General features: G+C 33.1%; 1 long non-coding RNA gene across 2 annotated transcripts; it reads right to left on the bottom strand.

Moving 5' to 3' along the window:
- Positions 1–2487: 2487 nt before the first annotated feature.
- LOC143064050 (uncharacterized) lies at positions 2488–17903 on the bottom strand. Of its 2 annotated transcripts, XR_012975172.1 has the most exons (5): positions 17776–17903; positions 12597–14744; positions 8615–11594; positions 4320–6532; positions 2488–2996 (listed from the first exon to the last, which is right to left on the bottom strand). It is a non-coding gene; the product is annotated as an uncharacterized LOC143064050 (long non-coding RNA). The 2 variants fall into 2 exon arrangements; XR_012975173.1 differs by lacking the exon at positions 12597–14744.
- Positions 17904–24132: the final 6229 nt, after the last annotated feature.

Genomic DNA, 24132 nt, shown 5'->3' with positions numbered 1-24132 from the left:
GCACAAATTCAGGTCTAAGGCTCTAAATTTGCAATATGTGACTTTTTGCCACCAAAAAGATTGAAATGTGACTACTATCACTTCATATGATCAGTTAAGTACAAAAAATCAATTGTTTTCTGAATTTGGGGTTTCACCGCATTTTCCTTAAAGAGCCAAAAAAGTTGCTCAGAAATCTTTGCTTTGCTTTATTCTTAATCCTTAGTCAATTTGAAGTCAGAAACATCCTATCTGAGCATAAAGTGACTTATATTACAAATTTCACAGCTCAATTTAAACTGACTGTAATGTATGACTTTGATAGAAAATACTTGAAAATTTCATTTTGGACTACAGGAACATAAACTTTCAATATCAAGATCAGTTTTGTTGATTTTTTTCTTGTTTGTTCTACTTCTTAAAAGACTTTCCACAATTTTTACAATGGGTTAAGTAAAAAATTCAAGGTATTGAAGAGTCAAGGAATATTGACCCCCCTTTTTTACACCTGGTGTAAGAAATGGGACTATTAAATGATCAAAAGTGCAGTCATGGTCATTTAACTGTTTTTATTTTCTATCAGTTGATACAACTTAAGGCATAAAACTTTCATTTGAGATAATAAATGGGATTTTTGTGAGTTTTTGCAATGTTTACATCAGGCTATGTTATCTGCCAAATACATGCTATGACGCAATGATATAAGGGATAAAAATCAAATAATTTCATTAAATCTTCATGACAAGAACTTTTTTGGTGGTAAAATAACCATGTTTTAATGTTAATACCACAGAAACATCTTGCTGTGCATTTATAACAATTTGGGACATTTTTTTTTATGTGAAAGCATATTGTCAGGGTGGGAAAAGCTAAAAATAGCACAAATTCAGGTCTAAGGCTCTAAATTTGCAATATGTGACTTTTTGCCACCAAAAAGATTGAAATGTGACTACTATCACTTCATATGATCAGTTAAGTACAAAAAATCAATTGTTTTCTGAATTTGGGGTTTCACCGCATTTCCCTTAAAGGTGTCAGACCACCAATTAAAAATCCCTATCTGTTCAACCAAATTTTGCAATTTTCACAGCTTTCTAAATATTTTACCTTAAGTTTAACTTCAAGAAAACCAGGTATATCCTGAATCGTACATGTATCACCTTCCTACATGCCAATTTTCAACCAATGTTTAAAGTCTTGTAACAAATTTCTGATTTTGAAAAGACAGGTACTATCAAAATAACTCCCGGTTTTCTGGAAATCTTAAATTAGTGTACTATGTAGCGCATTAATCCTGAATTTTTAATGCAAACTCATAGACAAGTGAATTTTGGCTCAAAATGGTCTAAATATGTTTCCCTTTCACCAAAAGTTTCATTTCTGCAAATTTGTTGGGTAGTTTAAGTAAACAATGACATCAAAAGCACTATTTTGTGTCAAAGTAGGACTACTTTTACATACGTTCTAAATTGGAGGGAGTAATTGGTGGTCTGACACCTATACCTACCCGAAATGCGCATTAACTGAGAAAACATTATAAACTACGATCGAGTTGAAAATACTTATACTCTATTAAGTACACATAAACTTGCTTATTATTCACCTGTAAAAGTTCTGCACAATGTATGAAAAGACACGTATGGAAAGCACAATATATATATTTCTCTAATTCTTCGTCAATTTATCCTTGTCTCCCCCATTGTATAAAAAAAATTATTCAACGTGTGGTTCGTTTGATCTAAGTTCTTCATTGGTTAAAATCCGATTATGACGTCGAATGGTCTTGCTTTTCTCTGCATTTCCTATTGTGACTGCATGAAAAAAGGAGACCATGCCTGATGACGTCACATAGATAAAACACATATTTTTGCAGATCATTCTAAAAGAAGGAATAAGTTTGCCTACATATTGATATAAAATCATTACAGAAACAGATTCCATCACCGAATCTCGTGTAATACGATATTTATCCACTATCGACAGTTAAATTCTAAATATTTTAAACGATCGGCGAGCCTAGCGTTTTAAATTTGAAAAGTTAAGTGTCTCGAGAGGATAAATATCGTATCACACTCGATGCAGTGGTCGAACCTATATATACTTGGGGATTGCAAGAAGTATTTCGCATCTCATTATTTGTATTTCAATGCAAGGAACGAACAAAATTGGTTATGCCTAAATGAAGGACCCGGTTACAAGTTTCATTTCAATCAATCAAAACAAACTCGTGTAACAATCCCGATACCATTTTCCCCATTTTTTCTTTTATATTACAGAAACCTTGACCTTCAAACTGTTTATCCAAAATTAATCGGTTTCTTTCATTTACCAATATCTCTTAACTGTATAAGTTTCATTAAATAAAAAAAGAGATATTCAAATTGTCTTCCAAAAACTTTCGATTCTGATACACAGAAGGATGGGATTAAGGATCACATAACTATTGGGTTTTATCATGGAGGTTAAAAGAGGAACTGATCGGATTCAACTCTTAGAGAATCGATTGAACACACTTTAAAATAGTTTTATTCACTGCACAATTAGATTAGACAAAGATTTTTAGATTTGGATATATCCAACTAAATAACCACTCCAAAGACATTCAGTTGTTTAACTTTGTCTAAAACAAAACATGGTTTATTCAATGCATTTCCATTGTAAGAAGTTCTCGAGTTATCAAATATGTCTGCGAATTGTCAGTTTTCTCCGGGCAACAAAACTTTCTTTAATCTCATCATTTCGTGCACGAAATCCCTCTTTATTGTCATATCAATAAAGTTTAGGTTGTTGATTTTCTCAGGAATTGAACACTTTTCTAACATAATTGGAACAGTTTGTGACATTTGAATCTAGATTCAACGATTTAATAATGGCTTGGTCTGCCTCGTATTGACACCAATTACTGGTCACGAAGTGATCCGTTAGAATAAGAATGACTTTGTAACTTTTTTTGATAGCATCAATGATATTATCCAGTATAGAATTACCTGGAATAAAGTCTCTGTCAGCAATGCAACCTACAATGGAAAAAAATGCATGTAGTAAAAGATAAGAGTACAAACAAAACGAATCTTTCACACCAGACATATGTCGTCTTTCTTCAGTATTAGGTTTTTGTTCTCGAAGATTCATTTGAAAAAATAGGTCTGACAACAATTGATTTAGTTAGAAAATATCCATTTACTTATAATTAGTGAAAAGATGTATCTATGTTATCTGTTAGTACACGTACTATAAATTTTGTTTTATCCCGGGTTTCGAATTCTTGTCAGTCTGATATAACTAAACTTTTTTTTTCTTTTTGTCTGTCATTGGTTTCTAACTTCTGAATTGTTTTTTCAAGAAATATTTTGGATTAATTTACATTGTAATTAACTAAATTCTAGTGTTACGTAAAAAGTTTACATGTACAAAATGTATCAAGTGTCGTTGCCTTAAATTGCCAGCTTTGTTCATTTTATGGATATGTTATACAAGCCTTAAATCCATTTATTTTAAAATTTTAAACACAAAAAAAAATTAAAAAAAAATTGAAGGTTCACTTGAAGTATGAGTATTAAAGTTCAAGTATTTACATATTGGTTCAGTCAGTAACACTGGCCAAACCTTAAATATTGCAATGTCCTTCAATTGTAAAGGACTATTTATTCATTAATTTACTTTAACCCTAATTTCTATATTTCCCTCTTTAATAGAAGGTCATTAGATCAAATCGAAAATAGAGACTGTTTCAAATAACAATTAATGAAGAAAAAAGACAAAAATCTATAGCTTTTGTCCTTTGACAGAACATAATTTGAATTTCTCAATCGGCAAATCTGTAGTTGGTTGCGTTGCTTTTTTAAGATTTTTTTATTCGAGCGTCACTGATGAGTCTTTTGTAGACGAAATGTGCGTCTGGCGTAAATATAAAATTTCAATCCTAGTATCTATGATGAGTTTATTTACAACCACTGGGTTGATACTACTGCTGGTGGAGTTTTGAATCCCCGAGGGTATTACCAGTCGAGTAGTCAACACTTCTGTGTTTACTTGAGTTATCATTACTATGTTTATACTAGTAATTATAAATTAACTGATAACTAATCTTTGAATTTTTGAAATACTAAGGCTTTTTTACCTCAGGATTAGATTACTTGAGCTGTATTTGACAAAACTTTTAGGAAATTTTGGTCCTCAATGCTCTTCAACTTCTTACTTTATTTGGCTTTTTTAACATTTTTGTATTCGAGCGTCACTGTGACGTCACTGCTGAGTCTTTTGTAGACGACACGCGCGTCTGGCGTGAATAATCAATCATGGTATCTATGATGAGTTCATTTGACTTAATACTAAATTACCTTTAAATGCTACGTCTTGCTCATCAAACTGGCTCTCCAAATATCGGAGTAGAATGTTTGTCACCCAGTCTTCATCTTTATGACTGTGAGATATGAAAAAGTCATACTCGTAATCTCTGGAGCATGCCTTTCTACCTGCAGTTACAGGTTTCAAAGATGTTTGATTAAATATTTCTGAGAGTACATACTCATTTTCTTGTCGTGGTATTACATCATTCAAAACTATTTTTAATGTTGAATACTCTCCTAAATAATATGTGTCTGCAATATTTGTCCAAATTTGAAGGCATTCGGTAAGAATGTCCTGTTCTGTCGCCCGTAGTGTTGTTTTCGTGTCAACGATAATTGCTGTAAGCAGTTTCAGAAGTCCGTTCTGGTTTTTCTTATACAGATTTTCAATGCTCCATGTTATATTCTGGTATTTTGTTTTGCCATATACAAGAGCGTATAAAAATTCTCTTTTGAGCTGATCAAACGGTATTTGCAAATCATCCTCGAACATTGACACCATATAACTGCAAATTAAGTTAAACGACTTCTGGGTTGAAGGTGAAAAAAGCAACCATGCTTTATTCTGCCATTCAATGGCACGAGCATATTCACCAAGGTCGAAAAGACATGAAGCTTTTCTATTAGCAAAGTGAAAATCAGGACGATCCCCCAAATAAGACGCGTAGAAAAGATAGTCTAAAGCTTGATGTAAATGACCATGTTTGTGTACAAACTTACGTCCGTACTTATAAGAGTCGGGAAACTTTGCAAGTTTCTGACAAATTTCAGCTAAAAGGGTTATATCTTTTCGTGTATTTTGAGATTTGAACATGACTTCGCCGTCTTCTTTTGCCTTCTGCAAATATTTTTCAGCTAAGTCATTATTTGTTTTACCGAGAATTTCGGACATTTGTTTTCTCACAAGCATTCTAGTTGAGAATGCAAACCAATTTCCAGTGTCTTTTGTATCAGTTGAACGTGTAAGAATTTCATCCGCTTTCTGAAGTAATACTTGTTTTTCCTTGGTGTCATTAACAGACATTGATTTATTCCAAAGAGCCCTTCTATATCTAGTTAAAACAGTAGCATCATCTGGTTTAAGCTCATAAGCACGTTCTGCAGACGTAAGTGGGTTATCTGTTAAACGTTTGAAGATTGTATTCGAATTTAAGCTAAAAGAGTGTTCGGTCGATAACACCATATCCCTACGTATAGGTTTTATCAATATTTGTCCGATGTAAGCATAAGACCTTGCGACAAATGTTCTTGCTATGACATCACCGTTTATTTTAATTTGAGATATCATCCAATATTTTTCAACTGCTTTCAATGTGATGTTTTTCATTTCGTCTGTTAAGTCATCTAATGAAACCTGTTCCAATTTGTCTTTATGTTTTTTACATTGCGTCATTGCTTCTTTTGTAGGATAATTGTATTTGAGAACGGTTTCCAAAGAATCATGATACTGATTTAATGCTTTTGCATAGTAGTAATTCCATAGTATGTTTGGTAAAGATGCATCTAACGTCTCAGCTAATTTAAATTTTTGAAGACTAGACCCTTTTCGAACTAGATGTCCGTCCTGTACCTCGTCTTCGTTTGCATTTCGGACATTACGTAGGACCTGCATTTGGTGATGAAGTCCTCTGTCGAAACACTCTTTTCTCCTTCCCTGACTTCTTTTAAGTTCTGTGCTAAGAATTTTGTGTAAATCGGCTATCCTCAATTCCACTGTACTTTGGTTGATTAATGTTCGCTCTATCAAAATTTCATATCCTTGTTCTAGCAAACATATTTGCTTGCAATGAATGTCATTCTTTGCGGTTCCTGACATTATTTCACGAATTGTTTGTTTGCAAACCTCAGCATCTTTGGATCGATCTAGCTCCTTGTAAAGATACTCCAAATCGGCTAGTACGTTTAAATTTCTGGGGGAATTCTGCAGAATGTTTTCAAGATCAACTCTACCTTCCTGTCGTTCTCTCGGTATTTTAGTCTTCAGAATAGCAATAATATTTTTCTGAACGTTTTTAACAATCGGATGTTCTTTTCTTAAAAGCGTTTCAATATTTTGCTTTGCATCTTGAATCACATGCATATCAAGAGCAGTCATTATATTAAGATTTAATTGTATTAAACCAGGACTAAAGTCAACATCTGTATTGGTCTCCCCTTATTCTAATAAAACAGGATCCATTTTGTACACTGTTCTTTTTACAAATCTAAAATTGCATAAAAATACTTGAAGTAAGAAAAAAATCCAGAGGAGAACTAACATATAAGCTATGTTATTTGGTATAAAACATCATCAGTTATTAAAAGATGGGTTCTCTCTGGACTTATTCCGATATGTTTCCAGCAGCAAGATATTTACTTAAAAGGCAAAACGACAAAATCGCCATTTAAGGATATAGCTAATATATGTATAAGTAGAGTCTCCTTATCGATTCTATTTTTCGAGCAATGAGTAAATTTGTAGATTTTTGGAATCAATTAAACATTTCGAACCATCAAACTGAAACATTGGTAAATTTTAGCATTCTGATAGTTTTAGATGATGAGTTTTCTTATCTGTTTATACATTTTCTAGACGAAAACACACGCTGACGCATATGTTCTATATTACTAAGTAACAGTTGTCATGTTGATTGAGTCAATGTTCAATTTAACGCATTAAATATAAGAGGAGAACAACGACACAATACTTAAATGTAACACACAGAAAAACGGACCAAGCATTAGACAAAAGTCCACGAGAGTAACAAATATAACATAAAAACCAAATACATCAATTTGGGATAGACAAGTACAGTGACATGTCTTATTGCAATGTGAAATTACACTAAAAAATAAGAGAAAACAAACGACGCCACGTTAAAATGTAACACACACAGAAACGAACAATAATATAACAATGGCCATATTCCTGACTTGGTACAGGACATTTTTAAAGGAAAAAATGGTGGGTTGAACCTGGTTTTGTGGCATGTCAAACCGCGCACTTTAATGGCAATGTTAAATATAACATTGAAATGACAACATAATATAATAGGACTACAATACAAATAAATATGAGAACGTATTAGACAAAGAAACACATGATTAATGGATAACAAAAAGCATCAGGTTTAAAATTCAATACGCCAAAAACGCGCCTCGTCCCACAAGACTCACCAGTGACGCCCAGATATAAAAGATAAACAGTGAAAAAAAGTACAAAGTTGTACAGCACTGAAGATCAAAAGTTGAAAAAAGTTGTGTCAAATACGGCTATGTTTTTATGTTTGGGATAATAACATCCTCATTATTTAGAACAATTAATGCTATTGCAAACAGTAAATTTTATCAATATGTGTATCAAATAATAATACCTAGCAGCGAACATCCCTAATTTATGTGTTAGGGTTTAAAATATAGAAAGCTATATGATTTAATCATCCAACACAGAAAACATGGACCGCAGCCATGTTCACGTTAATCAATGGATTTTATGAATATTTCCTCACAATTATTTCAAACTTTCAAACAGAGACATACATAAAACGAACTATTCGACAACGAAACAAACTCCAACAACCGAAATAATATATACTTAGTGTACCTTTAACCTAAATAAACTGATACAATCATTCATTTATTTAAAGGTATAAATCTTTAAAATAAGATAGAATTCAAATTGAATGATAGTGTCATAGCCTTTAATCTATTATATAATATATTTTAATATTATAAAAAATCTAATAAGAAAGTACAGCTTTAATTTTAACACAAATATAATTCGATATTTGACAGCCATGATTACTTCTGAGTTGATAAGAGTGTATTTTTCCCTCTCGCTTTTTATCAGAATGGTTAATACCTATTATTAATATTTTTACAAAGTAATTATCTTGTTCAATGGGGGAAATCGAGAATCACATTATATAAATACGCCCATGAAACAAACTTTCATGTAGTTACGGTTAAGAATTTCATGTATTTCAATGTTTTTGAAAGAATGTGATTTGTTCCAAATCAAATGGATCAACAAGGGACAACATGAGATAACCGTAATAAACAACAAAGCACGTACAAAAGAACAAAACTGAAGGAAAGAATAACCTGATTAATAGAATATATACGAGAAAACAATTTCTAAAAATCCATGTACAACAAAAAATTGGAATAGTCTGCCTTGTATGATATGTTCAAACTTGTCTAAATCATGAAAGTCTATATCATAATTGTTGTAGGTGTTGTGTTGTAAATCAATTTAAAATGAATATAAAGAACACACAAACTAAACAAACGGTTAAGGTACTTACTTGTCTAACTCAAGTAGTCAACAACTCAAACATGCTATCTATGCACCTGCTGGATTACTTCTATCACCGCTAATAGGCCTTTTACAGATAAATGGCGATTGTAAGGGTTCATTTAATTTATCAGAAAATTGAAACACGAAGTGCATGAACTCAGAATATATATATAGATTTAAGATTATGCAATAAATCCATTTATCATATACATAGACTAAATAACATATAACTTTAACCGTATGATAATAGCATTAAATTGACGTAAATTCCATATTTTTCGAATTGGTGCTTAGCGGGCTGATATGAAAAGTTTATCACATGCTTCGATTGTTATCACATGCCTTTCCGTAACGTTATCACATGGCATTCCGGTAATACTCGGCCAATTCCGGAAAATACACCTCAATGCTACGTTTTCAGTGAAAAACATTACAAAGTAGTGTACAAAACAATTATTCGAATACTGGAAAGTATATTGTTTAAAATAATAAAAAAATAAAAAATAAAAAAAAACAAACAAATTATTTAATATGTGCATTTTTTAAGTTTTTCTGAAACATAATTTAGAAAGTTTCTTTAAAAAGTTGACTTTTCCAAACAATGATCATTAGGTATATTGTTGAATTATTTTTTTGCCGATTCGTCCATATTAAAATGTTTTTTTTTCTCTCTCTCTGAGGCATATGATAAAAAGGTTTCATATTTAATGTATCAAATTTTGGGCCCGACGGCCGTGAACTTTTTTACTCTTTAAACTTCGGGAACCACGTAAAAGGATCAATATATGAATCTGTTATTTTTCTCTACTGTTGAAGCATATGATAGAAAGATCATAACATGTCATTTTTCATATCGCATGTATTATCAGCCCTCGGTCAATATCAGCCATCGAGCCGTGCGGCTCTTGGGCTGATATTGAACCTAGGGCTGATAATACATGTGATATGAAAAATGCCATGTAATAATGTGATAATACTATTTAAACTTGAAATGTCAAGTGCAAACAAGGAGTATCGTTATAAGTTAATTAATCGTAAAGGAGTAGACTTAGAGTCCTGATAATGTTTTTTTCTTTTTCTTGCTTTTCTATCTTAAATTTCTCGAAAATTATTAAATTATATATTTAACTTAATATTAACTTTACCTTTTTTAAATTTAAAAAAAAGTCATGCAATGTTTTTTTATTGTTTAAAAAAAATTAGATAGTTACTCAGAATTTCTTTCCTAATTATATCAGAAACATATAGCTTATGATCTTTGTCAAAATGGTGAAAAGGTTAGATATAAAACAAAGTCATTAGTGTTTTATGACAATGTTCAATTGTTAGTTATTTAATTATGACAAGATGTTCATTTAACTTTTGACAACAATTTGAACAATGGAAAACTTTTACAATGATGCTTTTCGAATATCACTCGTTTTTTTTAAGAAAATAGAAGAATTATATTCAAATGATTATTTTCTTAGTTAATCAAGAAATCTCCAACAACATGTAGTTGAAAACAGTAATACATTAAATTACAATTACAAGAAATGCAAAAAATGCTGCATCACACATTACATGCAATTACTTGACAACAGATATAATTCATTATCATGCATTACAATTACAAATCTGCATTACCCCATGCCTGATTTAGATATAAGAGGAATGAGTGCCTTATGAGACAACACTCTATCCAAGTCATAATTTATATTTAAAAAGCACATAATTTGTATTACAAAAACACATGCTGAATGCTACACATTCCTGACTTGTGATTGTCTCAAATCTGCTGCGAATTTAAACTTGGGTTTTCCCTTTATTTTTGCGACTTTATTTGAAAAATTTAAAACCAGGGTTTTGATTGTACATAAAAGAGGGACGAAAGATACCAGAGGGACAGTCAAACTCATAAACCGAAAATAAACTGACAACGACACTGCTAAAATGAAAAGGACAAACAGACAAACAATAGTACACATACCACAACATAGAAAACTAAAGAATAAACAACACGAACCCCATCAAAAACTAGGGGTGTTCTCGGGTGCTCCGGAAGGGTAAGCAGATCCTGCTTCACATGTAACACCCGTCGTGTTGCTTATGAGATAACAAATCCGGTAAATAGTCTAATTCGGTAGGTCACATTTATGAAAGGGAAGGGGATTGTAGTTACGACTTAAGGAACATATCCGATATCATTTGTGAAACGGTTATTCTATAAAGGACAAACCAACTCGTGATGGCGTCCGTAAAATTTACGAAGAGATGATTTCAACTTCACCATTTGGAACTCTTGATTTAATAGCTTCAGTATTTTTGTGATTTTACTTTTTCCTTGTGAGCAACAATCATGATAGGAAATGCAAGAACGGGAATATCGTGACTTTGATCCCGGTCGATCCCTATTTAGAAGAACCTACCTATTGTATTATTTATATCTATAACTAGCATAATTTGTAAGAAAAACATTATAATTTAGTAATAAAATTGAGAATGGAAATGGGGAATGTGCCAAAGAGACAACAACCCGACCATTGAAAAAAAAAAAAACAACAGCAGAAGATCACCAACAGGTCTTCAATGTAGCGAGAAATTCCCGCACCCGGAGGAGTAAGTATTTTAAAAACACTCATAACTTTTTTCCAAATCAAACAGATCTACTAAACATGTAAATGTAATCTATTTGTCGTCTGGCAGTAGGGCCAATTTCAATCGTCCAACTTCTCGTCTGAAATCGGTCTTTGTTGATAAATTTACATAATTCAAATGTGCAATTTTATCTGGTATGTCGCAATCTTCTAAGAGAACTGGAATAACGCAGTTGTCAGCTTTAGATTTCAGAGATCGAATGACTGCTTGATCTGCTTCATACTGGCACCAGTTACTGGACACAAAACTTTTAGATATTATGAGAATCACCTTATTACTTTCACGAATGGCCTCTAAAATATTGTTTAGGACAGAAATGCCAGGTGTAAAATCCCTATCAGCAATGCAACCTGAAATTCATAAAATACTGTTTTAGTTTTTTACATAACAAAAAAGGTTTAGTTAATTGCCAATTCCCCCGATTTACTAGAAAATATATCACGAGAGTAGTTTACCTGACTCTTATAGTCATCATTTGTACCAATCGAATTAACCAAAATGGTATTCAAAGCTAGGAGTTAATATCACAATTATTATCGAATTTTTACAAAATTTTCCTTTGATCTTACTAACTGATAATTTCCTTTCTCGAGCGTCACTGATGAGTCTTTTGTAGACAAAACGCGCGTCTGGCGTATATACTAAATTTAGTCCTGGTAACTATGATCAGTTTATTCTCAGCACAGTAGACTGAAACTTATATTTGTCAATATAAACTAAGGGCGCACATGCTGTTGTCAATGCAATTAACACCGTCGCCATAGGTAAAAAAGCGATATACAGATTATCATTGGTCATCTCAAATCGATCGTTTTCTTTCTATCGCTGTACCGGCTCAAGCAAGAAAATCAGTCCCGTTGAGATGATCAACGATAATCTATAATTATAAGCACATATATACTTAAGCTCCGTATTGAAGACCGTTCTTTGACCTATAACGATTTACTTTTACAAATTATGACATGGATGGAGAGTTGTATCATTGGCACTCATACCAAATATTCTTATATCTAATTATTCAATAGACCAAAATGCATTTGATATGTATAAGATATGCATAATTTTTCAAGCGCATTAACACACCCTACGCCCATTGCCACTCCCATCCACAAACACATCGGATTATATGAGTTGACATATTTGAAACATCAGTGTGACGAAGAAATACAATTTTGAATTGGCCGTTAAACTATTATTTCTACTACTAGTAATAAAAATGATGTATATTAAAATTCTACGATATGTAAAATTTTGCATTCAGCAAGATTCGCTTGTAAATGGTCTTTCTACTAATCTGTATTAAAACTGACGCGAAAGGATACGTATTTTGAATGATATACAAAAAGAAATACCTCTAAAAGCAACGTCGCCCTCATCAAACTTGCTCTCTAAATGTCGGAGAAGAATGTTGTCAACCCAACTACCATCTAAATGGCTATGAGATACAAAGAAATCATACTTGAAAGACGTTGATAAGGCTTTCGATCCAGTCTCAAGTGGCTTTACAGATGGGTTCTTAAATATTTCGGACAATACATACTCCATTTCTTTTTCAGGAACAATTTCTTGGAGTTTAGACTTCAGCTGCATAAATTCATGACTGAGATTACTTTGATTATTCGATAATGTAATGAAAACGTCCAAACATTTTTCAAGTATTCTTTTCTCGTCTGTCCTAATTGGGTCAAGTTTCATAACTTCTTTTAAAAACTGAAGCATTTCTGTTTTCCTGTTTTTGTACAATCCTTCAAGATTTCTTGTTATATCCTTGTACTTATTTTCACCATATATCAAAATATATAAAAATTCTCTGAAAATGGGATGATCAAGTTTCCCCGATAAAGTTTTTCTCTCAAAAATGGTAAGCATATATATACACAACGTATCAAAAGCGTACGAAAAAGTTATTTTGGAGAGAAACCAGGCTTTTCTCTGCCATTCAATAGCTTGGTCATACTCGCCAAGATCAAAAAGACATGAGGCTGTTCTTTGAGTCCAGTGATATTCTGGAGGATCGCCTAAGTATGTAGAATAAAACAGATAGTCTAACGATTGGTGTAAATAGTCAGGATCGCGTACAAACTCAGGGCCACACTCGTTTGTATTGGGAAACTTTGCTAGTTTCTGACACACTTCTGCCAGTACAGTCATATCTTTTCGTGTGGTTTTCGATTTGAAGCAGGCATGTCCATCTGATTTTGCTTTCTTTAAGTATTCTTCGACAATTTTATCTTCTTTTTCAAAGCTAGCAATATCTTTTCTCACAATCATTCTTGAAGAATAGGCAAACCAGTTTCTTTGTGCATCTTTGTCGATAGATACAGAAAGAATTTCCTCAGATTTATAAAGTTGTAGAAGTTTATTTTCCATGCTGTCCGTTTGGAGTACACAGTTCCATAGGGTTCTGCCATATCTATTAAGTACTGTTACATCATCAGGCATAAGTTCATATGCTATTTTGGAGGCTTGAAGAGGATCGTTCAATATCTTCTGGAGTTCTGGAATTTTCAGCAATTCAGGAATAGTAGAATATGAATCAATGAGACTCTTTCGTTTCATTAATATTTGTCCTATGTATGCATAAGATCTTGCTACAAATGTGTCCATGTCTTCATTGACAGGTTGTTGAGTTATGAACCAAAATTTGTCAATGGCCTTTAATGTCACTGCTCTCATCTCATCTTTCATACCATCTGTTAATTTGGAAATATATTCTAAAGAGTCATAATATTGATTTAATGCTTTTGCAAAGTAAAAAATCCAAACTACGTGGGGTAAGGGATTTGTGGATAATTCATCTGCCATTTGAAATTTTTGAAGACTAGAACCCTTCCGGAGTATATGACCATCTACTTTCTCATCTTCATTTGCGTTTTGTACATTGCGTAAAACTTGCATTTGATGGTGAAGACTGCGTTCTAAACATTCTCTCCTCTTACCTTCGCTTCTTTCGTACTCAGTATCAAGCATCTTATGCAAGTCCGTAATTCTCAGTTCAATTGTGCTTTCATTGATCAGCGTTCGCTCAATCAATATTGCATACCCTTGCTCAAGCAAACATATTCTCTTATTTTGGAGAGTATTCTGCGTTTTTCCATTTAGATTGCGGTCAATAGTTTTACGACAATTTTCGGCGTCTGTAATTCTGTGTAATTCTCTATAGATGTGCTCTAAATCTGCCAAAGCATTAAGATGATCGGGGAATTCTTCTACTATTTGTTCTAACTCAAGTCTAGCCTCTCGTCTTTCTCTTGGAATTTTCATTTTGAATAATGCAACCATGTTTTTGTGAACATTCATAAGAGTGGGATGTTCTTTTTCAATCAACTTGTAGATATTATGCTTTGCATCCTCAATCATATGCATATCTAAAGCATGGATAATATTTAAGTTCAGTCCTATCAATCCAGGCGTAATTTCCTCTTCAGTCATATTTATTGATGAAAAAAGATTACAAGGAAGAGGACAGCCTTCACTCTTTCTTCTTTTTCTTTATTCTCCTAAATAATTGTATTTAACTTTTAACAAATCAATAATCTTTAAATGTGATGTAATAAACATATAAACATATATGCGTAAATACATTCGACAAGTTGATTGCTGACTATTGACTTTTCAGGGGTGCAGATTCAACAAAACAGGTGGACCATGGTGAAATTATCAAATGATTTTCTATGTTCCTTTGGAATTTCCACCAAAGATGATGAACTGTATTTTCCATCACTGTATTGGGCACCTAAACGGCATATGTCCTTACAAACAACGGTATATTGCTGGGTCTTCCATGTGCTCCACGAAACCTCTTTCTAAATTATTAACATCTATTTTATCAGCAATCAAAGACGGACTTCAACGTTATTGTGAAACTGCCTATTCTAGAGGTGGCGTGAATCAGATGTGAATACTTAACAATTCCAAAGATCTTTTAGAGTAAAAACAGTCTAATTCTCTTTCATCTTGTAATAGTTTTACAACATTTGACTTTTCTTCACTTTATACAAGTATTCCACATTCCAAACTAAAAGACACATTGAAAGAGTTGGTATTGCTTTGTTTCATAAAAAAGAATGGCCAACGAAGATACAAGTATCTTGTCTTAGGAAGGGATAAATCCTACTTTGTAAAGGATCACTCTGATTTAAACAAAAAAATTTCTGAAACTGACATGATGAAAAAGCTTGATTTTTTAATTGACAACATATTTGTTACGTTTGGAGGACATTTTTTCAACAGGCTATCGGCATTCCAATGGGAACGAATTGTGACCCTCTTCTTGCCGACTTGTTTCTTTATTATTATGAGGCCGACTTCATACAGGAACTTCTTAGGAAGAAAGATAAGAAGTTAACAATATCCTTTAACTCTACTTCCCCCTATATAGAAGATGTTCTTTCACTAAATAATTCAAAATTTTGTGAGTATGTCGCACGCATCTATCCCATTGAACTAGAGATAAAGGGTACAACAGATACAGTTAAGTCGGCCTCATATCTTGACTTACATCTAGAAATTGACAATGAGGGTCATTTGAAAACAAAACTTTATGACAAAAGAGATGATTTCAGCTTTCCAATTGTGAAGTTTTTATTTCTAAGTAGCAACATTCCAGCAGCACCTGCATACGGGGTATATATCTCCCAATTAAACCGATAGTCCCGTGCTTGCATTTCCTATCATGATTTTCTTGATAGAGGGTTGTTGCTCACAAGGAAGCTATTAAATTAAGAGTTCCAAATGGTGAAGTTGAAATCATCTCTTCGTAAATTTTAAGGACGCCATCACGAGTTGGTTGACCGTTATGGAATAACCGTTTCACAAATGATATCGGATATGTTCCTTAGGTCGTAACTACAATACCCTTCCTTTTCATAAATGTGGCCTACGAATTAGACTATTTACCGGATTTCTCATAAGCAACACGACGGGTGCCACATGTGGAGCAGGATCTGCTCACCCTTCCAGAGTACCTGATATTACCCCTAGTTGGTAGTGGGGGTCGTGTTGCTTATTCTTTAGTTTTCTATGTTGTGTCATGTGAACTGTTGTTTTTCTGTTTGTCCTTTTCATTTTTAGCCATGGTGTTGTCAGATTATTTTCGATTTATAAGTTTGACTATCCCTCTGGTATCTTTCGTCCCTCTTTTTTTGCTACTGGCATTCGTTGGCATGCTGGGAAAAGACTAAAAATTTCCACTTAGCAACAGTTACCTACGTGTATACCTTTTGGAAAGTTTACCAGTAATAAGAATGCATAACTGCACTTTCTCATCTACTTTGCATCTGATAGAAGTGTCGTTAATTTCCTCTTACAGTTGGTGTATTCCCTTGGGTTTAGATTGTTACACCCAGTTTTGTTTTTACTAAATCGAATTATGACTTTTGAACAGCAGTATACTACTGTTGCCTTTATTAATGAAAGCATCCTCCTGAATGTGACTTTGTATGTTCATCAAAATGTCATTTCTATGCCATGGAGATAAAGGTAGACATAACTAACATTTCACACCCAAACCACTCTTGCAGTTAGCATACATAACTGTATTCATCTCAATGGGCAGTACACCTATATTGAACCTGTGAGATTATAGCGACTACAATTTTATGCAGTTCATATCTGTTTTGCGTTTGTTGTTTTGTACATAAATGAAACCTTCAGTGTTCCCGTTTTAACTGTTTAACACTCGTCATTTCGGAAAATTTCATAGCTTGCTATGCATAATGGGTGTTGCTCAATACTGAAAGCCGTACGATGACCTATGATCGCTAACCGTCTACGCCATTAGGTATCTGGTGGAGTGTTGTCAGATCGACAAGCATACCATAAATCTTTTTTTTTTATGTTTGTGATTGTAGTTGTTTATTGTCCTCTAGATGTCTTGTGGATATTTCTTATCATATTTGGGTAAGAATTATAAAAAGGGAAATTACAAAAGGGAAAATATAAAAAAGCAAATAACAAGACATTATAAGTAGAATTACATATGACTAGTTTTTAACATATATGAATATCTTTTCTTGAGGTGAAATCGCCCGCCTTTTCAAAACGATTAGAAACAAAATTACTTAACACACATTTGAAGTAAACATTCGATTTTTTTCAATTTATAATTATTGAATATTGAATGAACGCAAATACTTTATGTAGCCTTAAGTGTACAAGAAAACATTATGCATATTCATAAATATTTCTGATAATCAAAATGAAAGTAAGTCAGCAGAATTTATGTATTGGTTCTTAGTGCATGTTAAAACACATTACTTAAAAGGGGTTCCACCTTCAGTCATTATATGTCAGTTTTTATTACAAATATCAATAGTAACGAAAGCAGTTGCATTGATTTTTGTTAAAGCATTACAATTTAAAGCTTTGTTCCGAAAATAAAAATTACTTGTTGTACCAAAACAGTCGTCCGGCACCCTGTTCACTTAGAAAAGAATCCTCTATAAAGTCTTTCTGTTCATATATATTCTTTATAAAATTATAAGTTAAATGTTACTATTTCAATAACACCATTTTGCATTATTTACTTACCAATGACCATACTCTGGTTCAACGGTTAACATTGAAGTCTGACCAAAACTTTAAAACAGATAAGAAAGATCCGAACGATATAAGTATGAATGTATATACATGTTGAAGGTCGTACACCAAATTTCAGAAAATCAAATACTATAAATATCCTATCTTATCGATTCATTGTGTTATATTTTTTTAAAACATATTACGTAATTGATTATTTGAGTTACAAATGTATTAAATGTTTATGTACTGTGAAGGAGTCATTATACACATTATATTTACATGTCTATATATAATCAATGTATTGAAGTACTGTTAACTCAAAACACCCTAAAGTATCATGGCTCGCGGATAGCAGTACACATTTCCATCTAATTTTAGCCTACAAAACTTTAAAAAGTCTTGCTGATTTCGTACGCCCAGTGTCAAATATTTCAACCGTATTTTACAGTTAATCAATTTGATACTTTCTGTGGATACCGGAAGAGAGGTTCAAAACGAGAGAATTGAAATAGATAAAGGTTCTAGGCAGTCTCCAAACATGTGATTATGAATTCAATGATAATTTACATAAAATTGGACGTGACTGTGTGATCTTGTTTGCCCTGTTGATAAAGTTGTTCAAAATGCCCTAATACAACATGTTTTCTAAAACAAAATATAAGTAGTTCATTGAGTTTTCATTATAAGTTCAAATCTTGAGTTATCGAGAAAAAAAAATGAAAGAGTTAACCAGATGCTCCGCATGTCGCAGCTTTATACGACCGCAGAGGTCGAACCCTGAACAGTTTGGCAAGTATGGACACAACATTCAAGATTGATACTGTCTGATTTTGGATTGTGGTCAAATTTTTGACCTAATAAAGGTTTCTGACACAAAATAAATGTGGTAAAAATCTTTGCAAATCTATTGCTCGTTACTGTCAGTGTGAAATTGAAGATTTCATCTTTAAAACTTTTCAAAAATTTTAAATTTGAAGAGAAAAAAATATATGCATCCCCTTAAAAAATTGTAACCCCCCCAACTTATTGAAACCCCCCTTTGGAGCAATAACCTCAAAACTGAGTGCCAGCCTTTCCTTTGTAGTATGGAACCTTGTAGTGCAATTTCAGCGAGATCCATACACTTAAACACAAGTTATTGTCTGAAACTAGAAAAATGCTTCTTTTTGGCCCCTTTTTGGCCCCTAACACCTACATGTCTGGGGCTATTAACCCCAAACTCACAATCCCATTCTTCCCTTTGTTATACGGCACATTGTGGTACAATTTCAGAGAGATCCATACCCTTACACACTAGTTATTGTCTGGAATCTAGAAAAATACTGGTTTTGGGCCCCTTTTTGCTCCTTAATTCCTAAATTTTTTGCCCCATAACCCATTAAAAGAATCCCAATCTTCTACTTGTGGTATTTAACATTGTGGTACAATTTCAGAGCAATAGAAGTATCTATACACAAATTATTATCCTGAAACTAGAAAAATGCTTGTTTTGGGCTCCTTTTGGGCCCCTAATTCCTAAACGGTTGGGGCATTCATCCCCAAAATTAATCCCAGGCTTCCTTTAGTGGTATTGAACCATCTAAAAAAAAGCATAAAGATGTTTTAAATTAAACTAAAGTTATTGTCCGGAAACCAATGTGTCTTCGGACGACGACGACGCCGACGACGCAGACGACGCAGACGACAACACCATACCATTATACGATCCAAAAAAAAATTTTTTTTGCGGTCGTATAAAAAGGGGTTTGCGTCATTGAAAAAAGGCTATATCCTTTGTTTTTCTATTGTAGTATTTAATAAGTGTAAGGTTGATCGATAGCTGTTGAATAAATGAGATATATTGCGGATAGATACAATTTGTATCGAATAATTTTATACAACTTGAATAAATAATACTTTCATTTGGACTGTTTAAAAATATAACAATTATCTGTACTGGTTTTCGATGAAAACTTTGGTTAAAATTCTTCTCTCGACTTTATAAAAAAACAACACGAAAGATAAATAGGGAATGTGTCCCTGGTACAAATATGATGCCCCGCTTGCATTTCATATAACGTTATAAAGAGACATAACTGAAGAACGGTATAAGTGATGCTAGTCATGCTACCCAAATTTGACGTACTTGATCCTAGTTTTGTGGTAATAATTACTGTGTATAAGTTTCATAACATTTGGTTGAGGCAAACTATAATAAGATAAAGGAATACAAATATTCAGCAATTTTTCAATTTATATAGGGGCACAACTCTAGACAGTAAAAGTGTCACCACCAAAACTCAAATTTGAACTGTATTTTGTGGTAATACGCATTGTGTATAAGTTTCATAACATTTGGGTGAGACAAAATAATTCAAAGTGAGAGAAATGAAACCAACTTTGGGACGTACTGACGTACAGACGTATGCACGTGCAGAAGGACAGGGGTAAAACTAAATGCCCTCTCCGTGGTCATGACACAATCAGACATTTAGATGTTATTACCATTAATTTAGGGCGTATTCGACAAAAGTTTCAACATTATTGTTACCCTTAATTAAATTGTCGATGGAAAAGAGTCAAACACACTAGTATATTTAGATTGTTTCATAAAATTATCAAAGTTAATGTCCAGTTTACTACAAATATATATATTTCTCTAATCCTTACATGATTTATCCTTTTCCTTACATTATTTCTATTTTTATTTAATCAACGTGAAGTTCGTTTGATCTCAGTTCTTTCGTTGGGCAAAATTTGTTATTATGTGTTATATGCTATTTGCCAATTCCCGTTATTGACACTGTAATGAGAGATCCTTTTTTTAGTTGTCTCCCTTATGAGGTATAGTCCAGTCGATTTGTGCAGATTTTTGACAAAATTGCTCAGATTGTGGTGAAAGCATGAAATTTTGCATAGTAGTAGTATATGTTATGGACAACATTTTAAGCTATGAACCCTCTCTGAAAGTCGAAATTTGTGGACGAGGCGGCCATTTTAAAATGGCGGCCGTTTGATCTCTGTAGATTAATAAAAAAAAAAATCATGAAAATGATATTAGAGAAGATATTGACATGAAACCTGGTAAATAGAACAACAGTGCTGATTTCAATTGTCTTGTTGAACAAAAGTTTTGGAAACATTACCCATATTGAATGGTGGCCATCTGAAAAATCTTGATTTTTTAAGCGAAAAAATTTAGTCATTTTTCGATAAAAATAAAATAATTCATTGTCGAAGATATACAAATGTTTTTGTTTAAGCTATATAAACAGGAAAAAAGTGAGCATACCCCCCTCCCCGAGTTAGTCTTCTCTTTCGTATCGGGTTTAACAGCATTAAAACGCGGACTACGAAGACGATCATAAAAGCAATATTCGTTCCACCGCTTGTTCAACATAGAATAACAGGAGAATTTTATTTTACAAGTACAAATAAAGCAATAAAATATGTGTAATCCTGTTGTTTATAATAATTGTCTGATTACAGGATAATTCGTTTTGTTGATATTGTTCATTTGAGACAACTTTCAAAAACCTTAATTGCAGACATAATGAATTTCATATCATGCAAGTAATGTTAAAAGAACATCAATTACTCAAATGTTTTTAATTGACGTTAGAAATATCTTACAATAAATGAAATGTACATGTTTTGCCAAACCACACTCTGTCGATCAAATTCGATCACATTGTCATCAACATTTACATATCGTAATACTACTTAATACTGCCTTTACACATTTGCATTTCCTTAGTAACCGTGTTCACTTTGACTTATAACATGTATAAGTTGAGCGCTTATTGCAGGAAGTTGTTATATAGTCATATGGTATATTCATCACAGATGACAAGGCCTGTCATCTGAGAACTCATATGTATTGATTTTTTTTTGGGTAGCCATCTTGAATGATGGCCATTTTGTAAACATGATTTTTTAATATATCATTATTCGCTAATCGTATTAATTCACCGTTTGCATTCATATATTTTTTACTAATCTATTTTTGATAATCACAAAGAAGTCAGATTAGGCATGCACATATTTACAAAATAAAGATATCAGTATCAGAATTTTTCAGTGTTACTTACATGTTTGCCTAAGTAACTTTTTAAAACAGAAATTACGTATATATGATATAATTTATGACCGAAAGTTTTTGTTGGAAAAGATCAAAATTGTAGATTTCGAAAACCCTGGGGCCAGATATCAGAAGAACATTATGGGCGATTAGACTAGAAAGGAATGTGTAAAACGGAAAGAAAGGACATGTGAGGGTTAGCAATGCCAAGCAGATACAAATGGAACAGACATAGACATTTGAGCTTGCAATCACTCTTTTGATGCAAACATATGAAGATGATGGGTTTTGAATGCTTTTTCTTTCGCTCAATTCGAAACAGTTGAATGAGGGCTATGGAACTGCAGAAGCACTCCAGAATCACAAGGCATAATGGCACAAATCAAGTCAAACAAATGTTCAGATCCCAAAATATTTCATCAGTAAAAGGGAAAACATACTAGATAAGTTGCCAATTGAAAGAGAACAATAAGGAACCAGACACTTTAAAGTGATACTGGATCAACAAAATCAATGACAGCAATGTATTTTTTTCTGTGGTGATGTATCTGAAGATCTCCATGATACATCGACATTTTCAAATCGACAAAAAAAGGGCATGACTGTGCACCTGTACTACGCGACATATTCCCCTAGCCAAAGTAAGAGCTGAAGATGTCAACTCACTAATGTCCTGCTTGATGATTGACAAAACTTGACAACATAGCAAATCAGAGAGTACAAGACACAGAAAGAAAGCTAGGAATCTTTTATCCTTGGAGCTCTGCTTTCCAAAATAATAAAATACATCGATGGCACACAGTCTGGAAGAGGTATATTACTAATTTCCAAGCTTGCAGATCAAGCTAAATTGTACAGTTAACGTCTGGAACAACTTGGAATTATCATGGAAGGAAGAACTGATACAACGTTGTTAACAAAATTGGAATGTAGCTGCCTTAGCAAGCATACAAGCAATATAAATTAGTTCTCTTGATTTTCAACAAAGGTATACGTGACGCTCTAAAACAAACCTCATAATAAAAGGATAAAAATAAAGGCATCATCATAGCCATAGCAGGCAAAATATATATGCTTTGATACTAAAAATAACTTTACAGGGACACTCAGTAAACGCTGTTGACACGAATCAGTTCAACAGACATAAATTTCCTCAGTAAGAATGATACATGATGGCTAAACATCGCGACACAGTTCAGTTATATCATTGAGTGGCAGACAAACATACCATTTCTTAGCTATAATAGTTCAATTGTGCAACTCATAGTCAAAAGGATACAACTGCAACTTATCAGTCCTCAGATAGAGAGTAAGATGTCTCAAAGATTGTGGAACTGATTCATTTTGAAAGCCTACATTGAATGTCCCTGTATTTTTTTTTTATATATATAGTAGCAAGCCTAACTCTTCAAACTATTCTAGTTACTTTGACTATGAAGAGGCCTTCGCCATCACGACTAAAAGACATGGCCTGTTTCAGAACTTCCCAAACATATTCGTTGAGAATCCGGAGAACGACGCAACCATTCATGTGTGCTTGCAAATCATCTATGGCAGCTAGTTTTCAATTTTTAGAAGTGTTGTATTAATCATTCTTTTCATGACAACTCATATTTACTAAGATCATTTACTGTACAATTTACAGATATCATCAATTTCAAATATTAAAACAATTCCAGACTGTGAACCGTCACTGTTTTCTATCATTTTGGCGAGGCCCATTCCATGGATAACAGATAACAGATAACACTTCCTTTCTGTGTCTCGAATTCTGTCTAATTGTCTTGTCGTGCAGTTTTAACAAACATTTAGCATGTTATCTGCTCCTGAAATATTAATCTCCAGCACTGAGTCTGGCTAAAAGAACAATGGTTAGTAGTTCAAGTGACAGTAACGTACACAATTGTCGATCATAATTGTCGGTGCTTCATGATGAATGATCGTCAGACACCTCATCAAAAAGAAAGAAAAACAAAACACTCTGCAGTCATTGTTCTTGTTGATTCACCACAACTGTGGCTGGTTATTTTTCTGTTTTTTTTTTCAATCCGTGACTCATCTTAGACTTTTTTTGTTTTTCCTGACAAAATATATTTTGATCTTAAGATTTGCCTTGAAGGATTAATACCTTTTACCTTGTGTTTCGCCATATATATGGCCTTCATCAACTTGGAACAGTTGTATGCTTACAACAAATGATTGATTACCAGCTCAAATGTCTATGTTTGCTCTTTTTGTATTTGCCTGGCATTGTAAATCCTCACCTGTTTTCTCTTCGCGTTACGGAATTCTGTCCAGTCTATTTT

This window comes from Mytilus galloprovincialis, chromosome 2 (genome assembly GCF_965363235.1).
Source record: "Mytilus galloprovincialis chromosome 2, xbMytGall1.hap1.1, whole genome shotgun sequence".
In the NCBI taxonomy this organism is placed as follows: domain Eukaryota; kingdom Metazoa; phylum Mollusca; class Bivalvia; order Mytilida; family Mytilidae; genus Mytilus; species Mytilus galloprovincialis.
The sequence above is the reverse complement of the archived record's forward strand: the minus strand, read 5'-3'. Positions and strand labels throughout refer to the sequence as shown.